Source organism: Pinus tabuliformis, chromosome 8 (assembly GCF_031772625.1).
Source record: "Pinus tabuliformis cultivar Carrire ecotype Pingquan chromosome 8, CPIR1, whole genome shotgun sequence".
Classification (NCBI taxonomy): domain Eukaryota; kingdom Viridiplantae; phylum Streptophyta; class Pinopsida; order Pinales; family Pinaceae; genus Pinus; species Pinus tabuliformis.
Window position 1 is genome coordinate 1546855907 of NC_142294.1, and position 20268 is coordinate 1546876174.

The window sequence follows — 20268 nt, forward strand, 5'->3', positions numbered from 1 at the left end:
TCCATGCAAAATGTTCTGTCCAAGATGCAACTTTAGCCAAGTGTGAAGGCTTGATGTGCCATTTGTCCTTCTCATGCAAACGCCTCACTTAAAATATCCTTAAGAACATGCAAAGCTTAGCCTTATGTGCAAGGTATTCTCCACCCAGTGCATTCATTAATCTTAACCTCCCCAAATAAGCAAAACACTTAAATAACAAAAGTGGGGCATTCCTCAAAAATGTTGGTCAAACTCAAAATGATATGAGGGTTTTAAGTCGGTAAATTTGCAAACACCATAACTCCCTTACTTCTTATCAAAATTTCTACTAAACCACAATTATAAAATCTTGCAATCCTTATTACATCTATTGGCACTAATTTGGCAACAATACGGGCACTTCGCCAAAAGATATTTGCCCATGAACTAGGATGCCATTCCAATAAAGCTATCAAACAACTTCAAAAGTGCGTTCCATAGACAATGTGCAACCAATAGTCCATTAGTTGTTATAACAACTACTCAAACATAGGGTGCCATCAACATGTGTGCCAATAAGAAGTGCCACACTACTTAAATCATGCTAACAAATCCCACATAAAGTGGATCTACATATATATAAGTGTAAAGTGGGAAATATTCATTGGTGTACATGCACATTACCCACCCTACATTTCCTACCCTTTGAGAGGTCCTACTCTTTTTAGCAGTTACTATTTATAGTATGTCTATGGCATTTTTCAAGCTTTTGTGGTCGGAATTGTTTATTGATGAAGGAATATCCACAAATGTGGGATGTATTGTCAATGTTTTGAAGCCACCAACAAGGTCCATTGTCAAGGCATGAGGAAATATGAAGAGCAAAGGAGGAATATATAGTAGATAAGCATGGTTATGAAAACCTAAGGCCTATTAGATTTTGGGTAGCTCAGAAGGCATTTCCGAGAGAGGACAACCCAACAAAAAGGAGTTTGTTGGGCGATTTACCCAAAAGTGGGGTTTTGGACCCAAAGTGTGGGTTTAGGACCAAAAGAAAGATAATAATTTATTGTAAGGGTCAAAGAGAGTAAAACCCTAGATCTAGAAGGTTTCCTAGTGATCCAAGGAAAAGTATAAAGAGAACCTAGGAGAGGTTCATTAGACACGTCAATGAGAAGGACCCCATTGTGTGTGAAGGCTAGAAGGATGTAGCCTTAGAGGAGCCAAACCTAAAGGCCGAGTAGGGCTGCAAAAGGAGCTGAGATCTCTCCATGAAAGAGGCCAAGGGTTTTTGCTGAAAGAGGAAGGTCGAGTAGCGTTGAATACAAGGTTGAGGCTTGAAGGATGCAGGACAAGGGCCTCATGATACTTGGTTGCATGTACAGGGACCTGAGGAAAGGCCATGGACAGAGTTTAAACATTAATACAAGAAGGAGAGCCACAAACCTATTGACGATGCTGGACCCGCCAACCTCAAGGATCTCCCCGATATGAAGTCCCAACTAGACCTCACACCGTTTGGTGTGGGAGTCACATCCAATACGATGGCCCGGTTGCCATTATCTTAAAGATTTGCCTCAACTCTTGCTTGTTAGCACAGGAGAGTGGTCTGCTTTGTCTTGCGAGAAGTGAGGTTCACGTGCCTGGTGATTGTCCCTGTCTCTTGTGTCAATGGTTCTTTCACTGTAGAGGGAGAGGGTGGGAGTGAGTCCCAAGTCGGTTGCGAGAAGTCCCAACTCTGCTAGGAACACACAACACAACAAGACGTGCATAGCGTCCGACGGAACAGTCCACACGAATGCAGTAATCACAACACAAAAGGGAAGATAACATGTATAACACGCAGTGGAGTAGTCCGCATGTGAAAGGTCTGTCTAATGTCCGGGAGAGCAGTCTACACAGTCGAGACAGTGTTAACAGCATATACAACACATTTTCATCAACATATGTGTATTACAACAAGTGAATTAGTTCAAGTGTTAAACACGAGTTCAAGCAACATGCATTACAAGTGTTAAAGATTAGTCTTACAACAGATACAATACATGTGTGAAAACGTGCTGGCCTATTAGCAGGCTTCTGAATTAAGCGAAAGTTCCAAGACACATTGTTACACCATACATCACTAACCCCGTGTGAGGGACGTTGGAGCCACTGCTTACTCTTGGCTATGTGGGAGGAGCTGAGGTGAAAAGTCCTTTCATGTACAAATGAGGGAGTATTTATAGCCAAGAGTGAAACTAACCCTTGTGGCTGTTCGACTACCCTCATGACCGTTTGACTTCCATGTCTTTTCAACTTTGCATGACTCTTTATACAACAAGTGGGTCTCTTGGACTTCCACGTTACATTACATTGATTGACAACATAGCCCATAGTAGAGATGTGGGCGACATGACAGTGCTGGTACATTCATGCTACTGTTGGAGTGCATGTCGAGCCGCAATGTTGTTGGGTGATGGATGTTTTCATGGTGTGTCACAGCTTCACCTCTGCATGGCAAGGTACACGGAGTCTTCAATGGTTGTTGGTTCGCTTGATGTTGCTTTGGCACATTGCTCCTCGCTTGTATGTTGGAAAATTTAACAGGTTCGTTTGTTCGTGAAAGGTGCATGTTTGTCCGTTCGTCCGTCCGTGAGCATATCTTGCATGTTTGCTCATCCGTTCGTCCGTGAACATATCTTTGCATGATCATTCGTTCGCAAGCACATCTCTTCGCATGCATCGTTCGTTTGTCTATTGGTGAACTTGTCTTTCTGCATGTGCTCCCTTCATTCATCCCATTCGTCGTTGCGCCATGTTTGTTAGTGTACCTGTGCCTGCAGTCACTCATGACGAGACGACATCAAATCCAAAAACCTCCTAGTCTACCATGACACATGATCATTTCGGATGTAGGTGATCAAGAGAGGCAGCAAGGTTGCGAGGCGAGATGATGGCTTCGGGCACTGCTGATGAAAACTACGCAAGAGTCACTAGGTGATGAAGATGGGCAATCCAAGTCGACAGTGACTGTCCGCGAGGTTTGGCTCGGCTGGAAGGCAAAACTACGCAAATTTTGGGAGGGACAGTATGGGCTACAGGAAGGCAAGGCAAACAGAATCTGCGTATTTTCCAGAACGAGTGGGCAGAGTCCGCTGCTAGGAATTGCTAGTGAGGGAAACTGCACTGAGGCTGGGAGGTCGGCCTGCTGATCATCTCTGCGCAATGTCTGAGTTGAGCAGACTGCTGGGCAGCAAAAGACCTGCTCATGAAAACTGCGCAATTTCCTAGATAAGCAGTCAGTCGACTATCGGGAGGACTGACTAGGAAAACTGCGCAATTTTCTGAGGGAGACAAGGACGGGCACTTGGGGTTTGTCTGGCCTGTCTGCGCAATTTCCTCAATCAACAGAGTGGGTAAGGTCAGCAGCCTCTACGCAATTTTTGAGGGGAGTCAGCCCGAGGTGACTATCGAGTCCGACTCTCCGGGTGGCCAGCATGAAAGCTGATTGGATCACTTGTGATCAGCGCAACTTGGAAAGACTTGCTTGGTGCTTATGCACTGTTCTAGGTGACAGTCGATCGAGTCGATGGCGGGGTGATGGTCCGGCTGTCAAAGGGGAGTCCAGTCGTCAAAACTTCGGCAAAATGACTAAGTGTGTGAACGATCGAAAGATGCATAGGTGATCGTGCAAACACACACTCACATGACTCAACAATGAAATGACTCAAACCATCTAGACACACATGTTCAACATGACTGACCGACGGTGCAAGCGACAAGCACGACACTCGTGAATGATCGTTGATCGACCATGACGACACTTGTGCGACAGTGAATGTGACTCTGTGTGTGAGTGCGACAGATGCTTTCATAGCAGACACAACAAGTACACACGAAGCAAAGACTTTGAGCATAACCAGAACATGGTCGCAAGCATGACTTAGACACCAACATGCAAAAACTTGAATGAAATGAACAAGCAAGGCGGATGCAAAGACTCACACGAGCTCACGGAGTGAACCTGAGGGTGTGTAGTCATCAAGTGAAACTCTCAAGGGAGGCTCCGAAATTGGGTGCAGGCCAAAATTTTGGAGGGTGGTTGTAGCCGCTACAACAAAACCTTAAGAGAGGTCAAACTATAGCATTTCCATAGAAGAGAATAGCTCTAGAAGAGGACCAAATAACTTTTGAGCATGTCTGAAGCAGATCAAGTGTAAGGGAGTGATGGTCGAGGGTATGAAAAGAGTCGATTTGTCAAGGAAAAGGGGTCAAAGCCCTAACAAGGGTATGCTCTATGTTGAGAGGGTCGTCGCCCAAATGTCTCTGCTACAAGTAGGTTGAGACCTTAAGGTTGCTGAGTAAGGGGGCGAGAATTCTCAAGACAATATGCAGATAAAAAGGAGAGGCGGCAAAGACCTTAAAATACTTTAGGTTGGATCTGATCCTTCTATAGAAGGTCAAGACCCTTATGGAGCTTTGAAGTGTTGGAGGTTGCGAATAGGAGCTCTTTGTTCAACATTGGATAATTGCAAAGGTAGATTGTGAAGTCTGTTCACAAACGTAGTTGTGAACAAAGTGCATTTTGAGGGTTAGTGTGCAGTGGGTTGATGGACAAATTTGTTGTGAGTTAACTGATTGTTAGAGAGCTGAGTGTACAGTGATTTGATGGGAAAATCCACTATGAGAAGCAAATCTACTAGGGTTGAGTATACAGTGTATTTTGTAGAAGCAAATACACTTGAGAGCAAATTGATCTAAGGAGGCAAAAGGACATGCTAGGTGTCAAGGAGAACAAGTGCAAAAAGGGCTAATCTAGATGGCCTACTTCAGCAAGTTATGTGTTTGTTCTTGTCTATTTCTTTGTGTGCAGATTGCAAATATGAGGTTGCAGACTACAAGCCCTAGTGTTGTATACTATGTATACTAGTTATACTGGTGATCGAGGGCCATGATCCCTGGTATGGGAGCCCCATGATTCTTTTATTGATGTATTAATAAATAATCATGCTTTGGGCTCAAATCTGTGTGTACTAAATTGATCTCACTGCTGAAGAATTCCGTTGTGCAAAGTGCTTGTTAAGTTGAGGGTTTTTAGTTTGTTTATGTGTCTGGTTAGCAATAGACTAGATCTAGGGCCCAAGGAAAATTCAACAAGGCTGACTAGAGACAATAAAGAATTAAAAATATATATATTTTTTAATATAGTTATAATCAGTGTTGAAAATATCGATATCGGCAAAATATCAGCGAGCGTCCTGAAAACATTTTATCGGTAATATCGGCAAAAATATCGGCAAACATAAAAAATCAAAATTTTCAGATTTTTAAACATAGCCAATATTTTCAAAATATGGAGATATTTAGCCGATATTTTCAAAACGGAAAATATCGCGATATTTACTCAGCGATATATCGTTTTGCCGAAAATATCGAGATATTTTCAAATATCGGCAATATTATCAACACTGGTTATAAATTTATAATGATTAAGGGTATATAATAATTAAAATGGAATGGTTTAATTTATGTTCAAATTAATATTAAAGGTTAATTGAATTAATGAAATGATAATAAAATGTATATCTAAATAATATCAAAGTATTTATACATTAGGCCCCCTATAATATGAATGTATATTATAGAATAGTGTGTATATATAGAGAGAGACACACACACATACATGTGAAGTAATACATGAATTAATAAATATCTGAGCATGTCTATTTTTAGCATGGGTTGGCATGTGGCAGTGACTAGGTAATGACATGGCTATTTCTTATCTATTAATGTGCACTTCCTTATCCTTTGCCCCCTTATCCACAAATGCACACTTCCTTCCTATTTTTGAGGACAAACCTTATCTAGAACCTTATCCACTTATCCCTTTATTCTAGGAAACCTTATCTCTGGAGCTTTAGTCCTATTTTTGGGATTTATTTGTACTTCTAGAGTAAGGAGTGATCATGTGAGTTTTTTCTTCAATTCTCACTTATTTTTGGCTCATCCTATCCTTAGTCAACTCTATTATTTACCCTAACTCTATTTTAGACCCTACAACTCCATTTTTGGCCTAGTTAATTGGAACTAAGGGAAAGTTGCTTTATCACTGGTTGTGCATGCACAAGGAACCACACTTAGTGAGCATTGGCCCTCTCTATGGTAGTGTTATTTAATTGCACTCAAACCATGCAATGTAATACAAGAAAATTTGAATTGGTCTTTTAGCTACTTAGTCTAATTTTCATTCTCTCTTCTCGCTTATTGTCTTGCAACTGCCAATGTAGTATTTTGTCACAACTAGATATTGTACTTGTGTTTTAAATACTACAATGGTTGTTATAACAACCCCTTAAAGCAAGGATGCCCTCGAAGAATGTGCATGAAACTTCAATTTCTGCATTATGACCAAATCAAACTCCTCATCAAGTGTGCCAAGAGCATGGATCAATGTGAAAAGCCACTAAAACTCTTAAAGCATGCCGGAAATAACAATGGAAGCTAGAGTGTTGTGGGTTTGACCACATCTACCCACAAAAGCTACAAAGAAGTGAGGCACTGTAGAAAAGTATGCACATGTGGGGCGCTCCTCAAGAAAGCATCTCAACCATCCAAGTAAACCATCATAAATTTCAAAGTGCACAACTCAACTAATATTATGCCAAAACCTTAGGAACCCCTAAGTTGATGTGTGTTCTTCACCGTAGTGCACAAAGAGCAATATGAATACCAACATACCAAACAAACCAATGCACCGCCTCAATGAGCAAGCAAATCACATAATGAACCATTATACCTAGAGAAAGCCCTTAGTTGATGGGTTCCCCTCTCAATGAATGCACTAGGGTTCAACAAATGAGTAAACACTCTAAGGTTAACACTCCGTCAAGATCAAACATGCAAGCCTCCAACATATAGAATGATAATGCTATCAAAGTGATAATCCATGAATAAATATGCACCAAAGCATCTGCACATCAGCTCCAAAACCAAAATCCTCCAGTTGCAACTTATTTGGGCAGGGCCTTCATATTGGGACAATCCTCATGCTATATGGAAGGTAGCAAAACCCATATAACTATACGCAGAGCACTTATCTTCAACCTATCGACTGAGTGTTCAATGATGAGGTTGATAGAGTATGAATCAGGGTTCCATTTTTTGGTGGTCCATCCAACCTATGTGACGTAATTCAAGCAGATGAGGTGAGTTGCAAGGCCCAGACGATCTTTGAGCAATAACCAAAGGAAATCGGCCATTTCAACCCTCGGGCCCTATTTCTTGAAGCTCTACGAAAAGGGATGATGGGGAGTGTTGGGAATTCTGACATGAATCGAATATAAAATTCAAGAGAGTCTTGGACCGCATTGAATAAGTCTGGCATTTCACAATGTTGATCTCAGGTTGAGTTTATTTTGATAAAGATTATGAAACTACAACGCAATTGTATTGTCATATAAAACTGATATCTACCTGTTTAAACAATGGTTCCAAGCCTGCGAGCAAGCTTCTTAGCTCCCAGTCTCTTTCCAACTTGACACTTTTTAAGTAATTCTTTCCTGCTTCGGATGACGGGGGCAAATTAAGTATATTGAAGGGAAATTCCTGCCCTGAAACATAAAACACACGTAATTGTTATCTAGAAAATAATCGGCGTAATTCAGAGTAAACTGCAAATATAAACTTTTATCTGAAATATTGATTTGGAATGGCAAGACAATTTGAACTTTTACACGAACCCAAAAAAATAGCAGTTATTTTGACTTTTGAGAGGAAGCCATCTGGGATCCATCGCAGGTGGAAATCGGTAACAGCCCGCAAAGAGAGAATTACGTTTTAGATTTAAATATTTCCTGCTAGGTGCATTTGGCGGAAGTTTGTGCCGCCGGCAAGAGTAGAAAATTGAAAAACATTTGCATTTACCATCTATTTCGGATGCTCTCACGAGGTTGTGGAACCATTGGGACAATCTACATGAAGGATAATCCTTTGCGCATTCACGCACAGGTATTATATTGCCCGCCTTTTATTTAAAAACAAACAAACATATTGTACCGAGTTTATGCACACTGTTACAAAGTTTTGTTTAAATTTGTAAGAAACCTCACCTTAAGAGCAAATATGTTATATACCTTAAAAAAATAGTTTATATTAATATTATTTTAATAAATTTCAGCTTTATTAAGGATAAGCGCCAAAAATTTGGTCTTATTCAGCTTTATGAAAGTGTCCTCATCAGATGTCGATCTTGCTTTGAGACAGGGCATCTAGCCAAAAATTGCCCAAAAGCCTCTGAGAAAAAATTTTCTAAAAAAAACCACCACAGATCTACATGGTGGGAAGGAGCACAAAAAGAACACTACATTGTCATCAAAGAATAATATTCTAGAGAAAACTCTGAGTCACAATAAATCAGGGAAGAAAGAAACAGCTCTGAAGATAAGCAAGAAGAAAGCCCGCCCCAACAAATCAACAGTTATGAGGATTCGAATACCGCACAAAATAAATCTTCATTTAACAGCAAAGCAGATCTCCTAGACCAAACTTCTTCTCCGACTATCTTCAAAAGAACGAACACAATAGATTGCGAAGCTAAGACACCAATGTCCCAAGAACCAAAAGAGATGAAGGAGATGCAAGATAAAGGAAGTTGGAAGACCGTAGAGAAAAAAAAGAAAGCTACAACACCAATCTCGCCAAGAAAGACGAGGAGCCAGATAAGTAAAAATTAAGAAAATTGTAGGTCTGATAGACCAATTTGGTCTCAGTGGACGTTAACCACCACCATCATCATCATCATCATCATCATTGGATACTCGATGTTTTATTTAGTTGTTTTGGTTGTCTTTTACTTTCAATAGAATAGTTTATTTTAGCAGTGATTTATTTAGTGGTAACTGTTATTTGAATTTTGATACACCTAGACTCTTGACACAGAATTAATATTTTGAGACAATATAAATCTCAATTAACCAAAAAAATATATTTCAAATAAATTAAAATTGTTATTTAATATTTATCTTATAGGATATTAATCAACATTAATAATTATTCATTTCAAATTATATTAAAATTTTGACTCCCCGATCTAGGTGAACAACATGGCAAGTGTACGAAGGTTGATATGAATGAGCTCTCGTCGTCACTCCACATTAGGAGCAAAGAGGTGGTGCTAGAGTGCCTTCCACCTAGCACCCTCCATTACTAAGCTTCAATTACCTCACTACCTAAGGCACAGATGGTTATTAGGGGTTGGGACATTTCTCGAAGGCGGTCTTTGGTTATCTCTGTGGTGATGCTTGTATTGCCCAGCATTGTTTCTATTGAAGAATGTAACTAGTGTCGGTCTTCATAATTGTCATTGAGTCATAATGTAATGTATTTGTCAAAAGAAAGAAAAACAATTTTTTTTATTTAAGAAATTGATGTATTAAAGCATGGGTTTCATGCTTGGGTCAATTATTTATAGGTCAAAATCTCCATTGTAGGCTTCTAGGGTTTATATCAAGTGTCATTGTCCATGTCATATTGTAAAAGACCCTTCTTGGTCTCTATTTGTCAAAGAAGATATTGATTTTATTGTAAAATAGGTCAATTATGCATCCTCCACCAAGTTGACCTCAAACTGGACAAGTCGACCTAAACTGAGGGGCAAAAACACCTATATAAAGGCAGCAACTCGACCTCATTTGTCACTCTCACTCATCAAATTCGATCTACAACTTCTGGGGCCACAAAAAAAGTGTGAATTTCAAGGAAAGAATAGGAAAGGACTAGTGAAGTAGAAGGAGGTCTCTCTCAAGCATAAGAAGTCGAAATTCTCTCTCTATCACACTTGTGAAGCTGTTGGAGGGGCCGGAAACTGCAAAGCTAAAGCTGGGAAGAAATTTTGTACTTGGGAAGTCGAATTCCTGGATTGTTGTTGGGTTGAAGCTGTTGAATAAGAAGAGACAGCTAAATCATCTTGGAAGGCTGACTTGGTGGAGAAGGAAAGTTTGTTGGTCTAAGGTCTTGATCTATCTCATTTTGAATCAACTGAAAGAAAGGTTTTTTACTGGGTTTTCCCCTATATATGGATTTTAGCCCTAGCCGAGTGCCTACGTCTAGTGTCCACGATCTTCGTGTTTTTGTTTTAATAATCGCTTGATTAGAAAAAGAAAAAGGAAGAAGATAATAATATCACAAGTAATTATCAATATAAGAAAATATTTTTTCATTTCCGATTTTCTAACATGGTATCAGGGCTAAGGTGAAAGAAGGAAGAAAAAGGAAACCTAAAGATCTACTGAAAGGAGAATAAGGAGTTGCAAGGTTAGGTCACAAGGAGTCGAATAAGGAGTTTCAAGGTTAGGTCACAAGGAGTAGCAGACATCAATATGACAAACTCAATGAAGACAGAAAACAAACTAGAAGGAGCCTCCAACTACAAGGCATGGAAAAAGAGGATAGATATTATCCTCGAAAAGCACATAGTATTGAATCTTATTCAAAGGAAAATCAAGAAACCAACAGATGAAGAAAAGAAAAAGAAATTTAGAGAATCCGAAATTGTAGCCATGAACCTAATAGTGGATGGAGTAAAGGAAAACTTAATTCCATACATTTCCAACATAGATTATGCTCAAGAAATGTATGAGGCTCTCTCCAAATTATTCACAATCAAGAACATTGGTCAAATAGCAAGCCTCAAGAATGAACTAAGAATTGTTAAGATGACGAATGATGATATTGTTTCATCATATTTTATAAGGATATCTAGAATCAGAGATGAACTCCAAGCAATAGATGAAGTTGTACCAGAAAAAAGAGCTTATAATTACTACTCTTCTAGGACTACCGAAATCTTGGAGTGCTTTTGCATCAGGAATCAACAGTTGGAAGGATACACCAACATTTGAGAAAATGTGGAATGCATGCAGTCAATAAGGAGCTCGAATATTGTTAGTAAACAACAAGAAGGAAGATGAAGAAGAAAACACCTCTAATGCCTATTATGCTCATCACGAGAAGATCGTGAAGGAAACCTTCAAGAAGTTCAAAGGACCAAAGAAGAAAGTTGACCTATCAAAGATTGAATGTTATAATTGCCAAAGATGGGTCATTACATAATCCATTGCCCTCAGAACCCAAGGAATAAGAAGAGAGATAAGGATCAAGCAAATATCGTCGATGAAGCACCACTAAAGAAGAATAAGAATGAGGAATCAGAAGTCAAGGACATATACTACTAAGTCCTATCCTACATATCCTTCTTAGTCTTGTATTTTTTTCCTTTATGTTTTGATTTCTAAAGTTTGTAGATCTAACATGTCTTGTTAAAACATTTTTTAATTATTTTGATAAGTTGCAGGTATCTCTGAAAAGAATTGGGTTAACCGGGATCCTTCACCATTCTACAAAAGATAAGTATTTTGTTCCTTGTACCATCTTTTCATGTTTCACTTCCTTCTCACATCAAGACTTGTTTATATTTCCTACTAATAACCTTTCTCTATATATTTTCCTTGGTTAGGAAATATTGTTGAATGCCCAAGGGTTATGGAGGAGACTTCAAAGGATAAACTTGAAGCATGGTAGAAGTTCCATTGCAAAGAAAATCTCTTCAATAATTGATGTCCTACAAGGTTTGTTAAGGAACAAGTCAAAGGTATGCCTTAAATTATAAGCTCTGTTATAAAGTTCTCTTTTTACAAACGGCACGATCATTCTTCTTTTTGAAATTTGCTTTACATTACTGACATCATTATGTCTAGGGTTTTGAATCACAAAGATTCTTGTTAGGGTGATTAACCATTAGGTTGAATCAACCCTCATGATATTATTTGATCATTCTTGTGTAACCCTAACCTTTAAGGTTCACTACAAAACCCTAGCCTCTTGTTGCTAAGGGTATGCCAATATTGATTATGAAACCCTAGTCTACATAGGGTTGTTGATGAAATCTAGAATTCCTATTATTTTGATGTTTAGGGTTTTGATATTATAGAAACCCTAGCCCTTTAGGGTTTGTTGTTAATGTCTAAATTATGTATTGAAACCCTAGAACTTTAGGGTTTGGTAAAACCCATGTAATGACTATAGTAAGATCCTAGGAATGAAGCCCTAGGTGTATGTTCATATGTTTGATCGAAACCCTAGCCCGATGAAAATTGTTGATGTATTGATGTTTGTGTCCTAGGTTTACCTAGTAGGTATGGATATTGATATGAGATGCTAGTACATGATAATGTGATCCTAGATATGTATATGCGTTGATGTTCATGTTTTAGATTATGAATTATAGGGTATGTAGCAAAGCCCTAATAGAAATTGATATTCTAAGAGATGATGATGTTTAGTTTTGATGATAAAATCTAGGGTTTGCAACTAACCCTAGTAGAAGTCTGACATGTAAAAGCATATTGTTGATGTAAAGCACTATGATTGGATTGATATTTTTTTGAAATCTAAGGCTTTGTGTCTTGAAGATGAAGTCTAGGATTTGTGACAAAACCCTAGCAAGAAGTTGAAGTCTAGTATGTAAAGAGATGTAACTTTTGTTGATTATGAACCTAACTAAGTTTAAGTGTTTAATCTCTAAAGTCAAAATGCTTCCATATGATTTTGATATAGTTAAATTCATGCTTATGTATGTTCGTACTTGCTATTAAAAGTTTTGCAAGTACATAATCTTCAAGATGTTGAAGATGTTCATAAGTAAAGTTGACTTGATAATATTGATAAGCATGATGAAGGAAGTTATGTGAATAATGATGATCAAGATAACCTTGATGTTGTAAGAAGGAATGAAGTTGTGAAAGGTTCTTCGATGTTATAGAAGAAGAAAGTGGTTGATCTCTCTAAGTTGAGAGGGAGCATGGATAAAAGAAGGTATCTCCCCAGTTGAGAGGGAGGGCATATTATGACAATGAATACTTTGAAGTAAGCAATGGTACTATTGATTAATGTTCATGAAGTTGCAAACAAAATACTTGAGAATACTTGAAGATGTATTTGGTGTTGCAGGAGAAATGAAAGAAGAAGAAAGCTTCCAACAAATTTTAGATTAGATAATTTGATGATGATATAAGCAACATCTAAATGAATGGGGACCCCAAAAGGTTTGTGTTTACTTGTATGTATATTTGAAAGTTTATTGTTGATTGGGGTTTTTGTTTGTACCGGTAATCTCTCCATAAAAAGGTTGAACACTCTGTAAGCATGTGTGGACAAATGGATATATCTAGTTTGATGGGGAGAGTTGAAGCATCTAATGGTGGATGCTTGGGAGGAAATTTGGCTAGCCTATGTGTTGATGTCCAAATCCCAAAGAGGGAGGGTGGCGTTGGTCATGGAGATCCAACCTTGGATACACACCTAGATCCCTGGGTTGATGGTTAGCTAGTAAGCTTGATGGTACCAAGAATGGTTGAAAGCTTGAGTCCATCTTAGTCCCACCTGGATAGAATACCCTGGTCAAGTATCTAGTCCGCAACACTGAGTGTGCTAAAACTCTTCATAGTTCATTTTGAGATCTTCCATGTACCTCTATATATATGTAATTATGAATACCTCCCTAGTTAAGAGGGATTGTTGAAGAATGTAACTAGTGTCGATCTTCATAATTGTATTTCAGTCATAATGTAATGTATTTGTCAAAAGAAAGAAAAATAAATTTTATTATTAAAGAAAATGACTTATTAAAGCATGAGTTTCATGCTTGGGTCAATTTTTTATAGGTCAAAACCTCCATTGTAGGCTTCTAGGGTTTATATCAAGTGTCCTTGTCCATCTCATATTGTAAAAGACCATTCTTGGTCTCTATTTGTCAAAGAATAATTTTTTTATTATTGTAAAATAGGTCAATTAGGCCTCCTCCACCAAGTCGGCCTCAAACTGGACAAGTCGGTCTAAACTCATGAGCATAAACACCTATATAAAGGCATCAACTCAACCTCATTTGTCACTCTCACTCAGCAAGTTAAATCTGCAACTTCAGAGGCCAGAAAAAAGTGAAAATTTCAAGGAAAGAAGAGGAAAGGACCAGCGAAGAAGAAGGAGGTATATCTCAAGCATAAGAAGTCGAAATTCTCTCTCTCTCTCACGTGTGAAGCTATGAAGCTGCTGGAGGGGCCGAAAACTGCAGTGTTGAGGCTGGGCCAAAATTCTATAGTTGGGGGTCGAAATTCTATAGATGGGAAGTCGAATTTTTGGATAGTTGTTGGGTTGAAGTTGTTAAATAAGAAGAGACTACTAAATCATCTTGGAAGGTTGACTTGGCGGAGGAGGAAATTTTGTTGGTCTAAAGTCTTGGTCTATCTCGTTTTGAATCTACTGAAGGAAGAGTTTCTGACTGGGTTTTCCCCTATATAAGGGTTTTAGCCCTAACCGAGTGCCTACATTTGGTGTCCATGATCTTCATGTTTATGTTTTGATAATCGCTTGATTAGAAAAAGATAATGGAAGAACACAAATAATAATAAGAGCATAATACTATCACAAGTAATTATCAATATAAGAAAATATTTTTGCCTTTCATATTTCCTAACAGTTTCTATACTGCCTTGCGAAATCAAAGACTGTCCAAGCCTTCTTGACCTAGACTACTTCAGAAATTCATTGGATTTTTACCTTATTACCTTACTATTTTCTTCACCATATTTTGTTGTTTCTTTCGAAACTGGCATAGGCTTCTTTATTTGGAAGCATAGCAATGCAGGCACCTGGACACTCCCCCGGGTTAGTGTAGTGATGACTGCATTGGTGAGCTCTCCCATGTTGGCACCCACGTGACTTCAATGACTTTAGCCCTACTCCTTGTCATCAATTGGAATGACAATAAATACAAACTCTCTCTTCAACTTTGTTATGCAACCAGCTCTCAAAATAGAAGAAAAGATAGATCAACAACTTAAAAATCAACCTCTTCGAGGGGGTAACCTTATTTACATTACACAAATGAACAATTCTTGGATGATACAAATGACAAAACCTCCTTTCTATATATAGGAGTCTAAGGGGTCACAACATAATCAAGCCGACATAACAATAATAATATAAGGGCACAAAAATAATAATACTGGGCTTCTATGGGGCACAATAATAACAATATGGAGACAATAAGGGCACAACAATAACAATAAGGGATAATGACAATAGTAATGGGGGAATAACTAGTATTATAGGGACCCAACATGCCCCTCTCCTTCAAAAAAGTGTTGTTCTCAACGCTTGAGTAGTTCTGGATGCTTCTGTATAAAATTTTCATCCTCCCATGTGGAATCTTCAGCAGGTAAGTTCTTCCACTTAATGAGATACTCCGAAATTGATCGATTTCGTAGCTTTCAAGTTCTTGTTTCTGTGACTGCTTCAGGTTCCAATATTATTTTTCATTTCTCGTCAAGTTCTGGCAATATTGTTTGAACTGAGAGCTTGTCACCTATAACTTTCTTTAAGCATGAAACATGGAAAACTAGGTGCACTTGGGAAGCTGTAGGAAGCTCCAATTTGTATGCCATAGTACCAATCTTTTACAACACCTTGTATGGACCATAATAATTTGGTGATAATTTATTATCCTTCTTAGCTTGCTTGAGGTACATTTGTTTATATGGTTCTAGCCGTAGAAATAGCCATTCACCTACATCAAAACTTCTTTCACTGCAATGTTGATATGCATGTTGTTTCATTCTATCTTGCCCCAAAGTGAGATTATCCTTTAAGAGTTGGAGAACTTGTTGTTGGTGCTCAATATGATCTTCCACTACTTGAACCTTCAAAATTTCTCTTAAATATGATGTGATGGATGGTGGATGATATCCATAAAGTGTCATAAATGGGGTCATTTTTGCTGCAGTATGGAAGGAAGTGTTATACCACCATTCAACCAAAGACAACCATTTGACCCATTGTGTCTGTTTATCAAATACAAAGCAACAAAGATATCCTTCCAAACATTTGTTTACTATCTCAATTTACCCATTAGATTGAGGATGATAAAATGAGCTATGAGCTAACTGAGTACCAAGACAAGAAGATAATTTTGTCCAAAATTTCCAGCGAAAATGGGATCTCTATTGCTTACAGTAATCTTTGGGTTTCCATGTAGCTTTTGAATTGTTTCCACAAATGCAATAGAAACTATAGTGGCTTTAAATGGATGAGATAACGCACAAAAGTGTGCATAATTGGTAAGTATGTTAACTACCACCATGATGACACTCTTTCCTTCAGACTTGGGGTAAACCTGTGATAAAATCCATTGAAACCTCCTCCCAACGTTGGCTTGGAATGGATAAAGGTTGTAATAGACCTGGGGTCTTAATTGTTTCAACTTTATTTTTTTGGAAAACCATATATTCCGCCACAAACTTTTGAATATCATATTTAAGGCCATCCCAAAAAAATCCTTCTTAACCATGTGGTAAGTTTTTAAAAATCTTGAGTGCCCTCCTAAGGGATAGGTGTGCAATTACATAAGAAACTTTTGTTTGAGTTGAGAATTGTTACATAGGTATAAGCAATCTTTGTACCATAACGAATCATTTTTCCAGCTAAATGTATCAGATGTACTTGGATCTTGTTGTAACTTTTGAATGAGTGCCCACACTTCTTTGTCATTCTTCCATTCATCCCTTGCTTCGTTTATCCAATTTGGTTGGATAATAGAAATGGCGCAAATAAATGGTTCCATATGCTCATCCTTTCTTGAGAGTGCATCTGCCACAACATTTTGCTTCCCTTTTTTGTAGATGATTTCAAAGTTATAACCCAACATCTTTGTGACCCATTTTTGCGCTCTTCTGAAGATAATATTTGTTCTAAAAAGTATTTGAGGCTATCATGATCCGTTTTTACCTTGAAGTGTCTTCCCATTAGGTAGGGTAGCCATTTCTTAAGTGCATGTAGTATTGCCAACATTTACTTCTCATAAATAGCTTTGTGTAAATACTTTCATTTGTTTGGACGACTTTTGAAAGCAATGGGTCTTTATTCTTGCATTAAAACAACACCAATTCCATTTCCTGAGGCATCACATTCCACATTAAAGGTTTTTGTGAAGTCCCACGTAGCTAAGACCGGTGCTTGGCACATTGCCTATTTAAGATGTTCAAAGGCCTTCGTTGCTTCTGGAGTCCATGAAAATGAATCTTTCTTCAATAATATTGTTAAGAGGTGCTGCTATTCTCCCATAATTCTTAACAAACTTGTGATAATACCTTGTCAGCCTGAGAAATCCGCACAGATGCTTTATGGATGTGGGGATTTTCCATTCCTTAATGGCTTTAATTTTGCTAGGGTCTACCTTAACACCTTCATGAGATACAGTATGACCCAGATATCCCACCTCTTGTACTCTAAAGAAACATTTGGAGCTTTTTGCATATAGTTGTTTCTCCTCCAATAGTTTGAGCACCCTGTCATCATGTTGAACATGATCCTTCCAAGACTTGTTGTAGATCAGTATATCATCAAAAATTAATAACAAAAATTTTCTAAGGAAGGGTTTGAAAATGGAATTTATCAAACCTTTAAATGTAGAAGGTGCACTGGTAAGGCCAAAAGGCATGACCAAAATTTCATAATGACCCTCATGAGTTCTAAATGTTGTTTCCGGAATGTCTTCAGCCTTCATTCTGATTGATGATATCCTGAACGAGGATCGAACTTGGTGAAGCAGAATGATCCATGTAATTCATCCAATAATTCATCAATGGTCGGAATGGGAAATTTATCTTTAATAGTGAGCTTGTTGAGCTCCCTATTGTTGGCATTATCATACAGATGTTGTCCTTGATGGCAACTCACTCAGATGACAGTTCACAGTGTAGAAGACTAACAATCAAAGGATTACAGATCAGACTCCAAAGAATGAAGAAAGAGAGGTATATGTAGGTTCACTTTGTCCAAGCAGCGTATACACGCGGGTTAATAGAACTAAAGGAGCGTATACCATATACATGCACTTTCACAAGAGGAAAAGTGCGTACATGTTGGAAAACTAAGTTTTTGGTCTGAGGTATTTGGTCCAAGGTATTTTGATCCAAGGTCTTGGTCCAAGGTCCAAGGTATTTTGATCCAAGGTATTGGTCCAAGGTATTTGGTTTGAGGTATTGACCCTAGGTATTTGGTCCAAGGTATTGGTCCATGGTATTGAGAAAGGACTAAAACTATATAAGGAGGAGAAGATCATCAGGCCAAGGGGTGAAAGTATCAAATATTTGATGAAGTGTGAGATCTAGTATGCAGGATATTAGATTATGGTGCTTTGCTTGATCTGAACCAAGGATGAACTTTAGCGACTGATGAGGGATAAGATCTAATCGGGATCTTAAGGCTTGAAATGAATTATCATTATGTGGTTTGATCATGTATAGTCTAGATCTGAATATTGACGCATGTATTATTTTGTAAATGTTATGATCTGGGTATAACTGAAGTCTGGAATAGCTGCAAAATTATGAATTAATATTTGCAGATGTGTACGCTAGTTGGCTTTGATAAAAGCACATATACATGCTGGTTCGACACATGGAAGTAGTGTATACCTTATGAATTATGTTTCAGTTGTTTCTATTTGCTGTTGCAAAGTTCTGGGTTCTACTTTGGGTTCTGGTGACTGTATTCTGGTAACTGTGTTTTGATGACAGTACTCTGAATGTTCAGATTGATTGATTGTGATTTGCTTCAGTGATGATGGGCCTTCAGTGATTCAGTTGTGGGTGATTCAGAGATTGATGATTGAGTTTCAGTGATTGGTTGATGCAGATGTATTTGATGATTGTATTGCAGTTATGATGTTGTTGATGGGTCCAGTATGAAAATTGAATGAAACGTGGCCTTCAGATTGTGGTGTTGTGTTCCAGGAGTATCCAGTCTGAAAATTTATGAAACGTGGTCCCTGGAGGAAGAAAGAAGGTCGTATCCTTTTGTAGGCCGACACCTACGTACTAGTAAACATATCGGCTAGTACAAGAGCTAGGGGGTGGTAGCTCCCTTCCAGTAGAAGTTGGAGAATGAGAGAAGGTTGTAGCCTTCTACAGATGGGTTCCTGCATACTGGTATGAGTCTGTGCTAGTACAAGATTGTAAACAGGTTTTTCTTATATTAAAAAGAAGACAACAACAGGTGGTTTTTGTCCCGCATTGGGTTTCCACCTTAAATCTTGGTGTTCATGCGTGTTTCTTAAGTGTGATGGTTTGTTTTGTTATTACTGCACATGGTTACTATTTATATGGTTAATGAAGTACTAATGCACTGATTAAAGATCAACATATGATGAACTAACTGAATTGTAGGTTTGTTGGATATATGCTAGTTGCCTTAAATACAGTTGCATGTACACGCAAGTTACCTTCATTGAAGTAGCGTATAGAAATCAAAGTATGAAATTAAAAAGTTATTGATTTGACTAATAATGATTCACCCCCCCCTCTCAGTATTATTTCCAACAATTGGTATTAGAGCAGGTCCTTCAGAAGAAGCTTGATCACTTGAAGGGAGATCCATCATCATGAGTAATCAAGAAAGCATGGGATCCATCAGACCGCCAATCTTTGATGGGAACAACTTTGTTTATTGGAAAATAAGAACCAAATCCTATCTACAATCACTTGGAACGAATGTCTGGGAAATTGTGGAAGGAGGATATACATTTCCAACAACAATTCCTACAGATACTGCAGGTAAAAAGCAATATGAAACCAATGCCAGAGTTGTCAATACTTTATTGGAAAGTTTGTCAAAATCAGAGTTTGTCAGTGTCATGCAGCTCAAATCAACCAAAGAAATATGGGACAAAATCGTTCTAAGCTATGAAGGAGACTCTCAGGTAAAACGTGCTAAGCTTCAAACTCTCAGAATTCAGTATGAAACTCTTAAGATGCATAGTGATGAAAGCATAGCTAGTTACTTCCTACGTATAGATGAGGTTGTCAATTGTATGAAGAATATGGGTGAAGAAATTAAGGAAGTTACCTTAGTTGAGAAAGTTTTGAGATCCTTGTCTGCTAAATTTGAACCCAAAGTGTCTGCCATAGAAGAAAAACAGGATTTGCAGAATATCACTATGACGTAGCTTCACGGAATCTTAACTACCTTTGAGATGAGAAAAGGAGGACCATCAGGTATGAGAGAAGAAACATTTAAAGCATTAGCAAAGGGAAAAGAAAAAGAAAAACACAATGAATCAGGATACATTTCAAAAGAAGAAGATGAGGTAAATTTTGTCAAGAAGCTTCAACGGGGTTCTGGAAGGTTCAAAGGTAAGCTACCTTTCAAATGCTTTTCTTGTGGTAGAGTTGGTCATTACGTTGCTAGATGCCCTCATGTCAAAGGAAAGATGTCTGA

The 20268-nt window shown here is 38.1% G+C and overlaps 1 protein-coding gene across 2 annotated transcripts in view; it reads right to left on the minus strand.

Annotated features, from left to right (window-relative positions):
* The window catches only part of LOC149241833 (uncharacterized), a 28928-nt gene extending 20928 nt beyond the window's left edge, over nt 1-8000 (minus strand). For both annotated transcript variants that reach the window (XR_016245657.1, XM_089367600.1), the window contains exons 1-2: nt 7864-8000; nt 7414-7550 (exon numbers count right to left, since the gene is read on the minus strand). The gene's annotated coding sequence lies outside the window, so the exon portion shown is untranslated. The remainder of the gene's footprint in view (nt 1-7413; nt 7551-7863) is intronic.
* Nucleotides 8001-20268: the final 12268 nt, after the last annotated feature.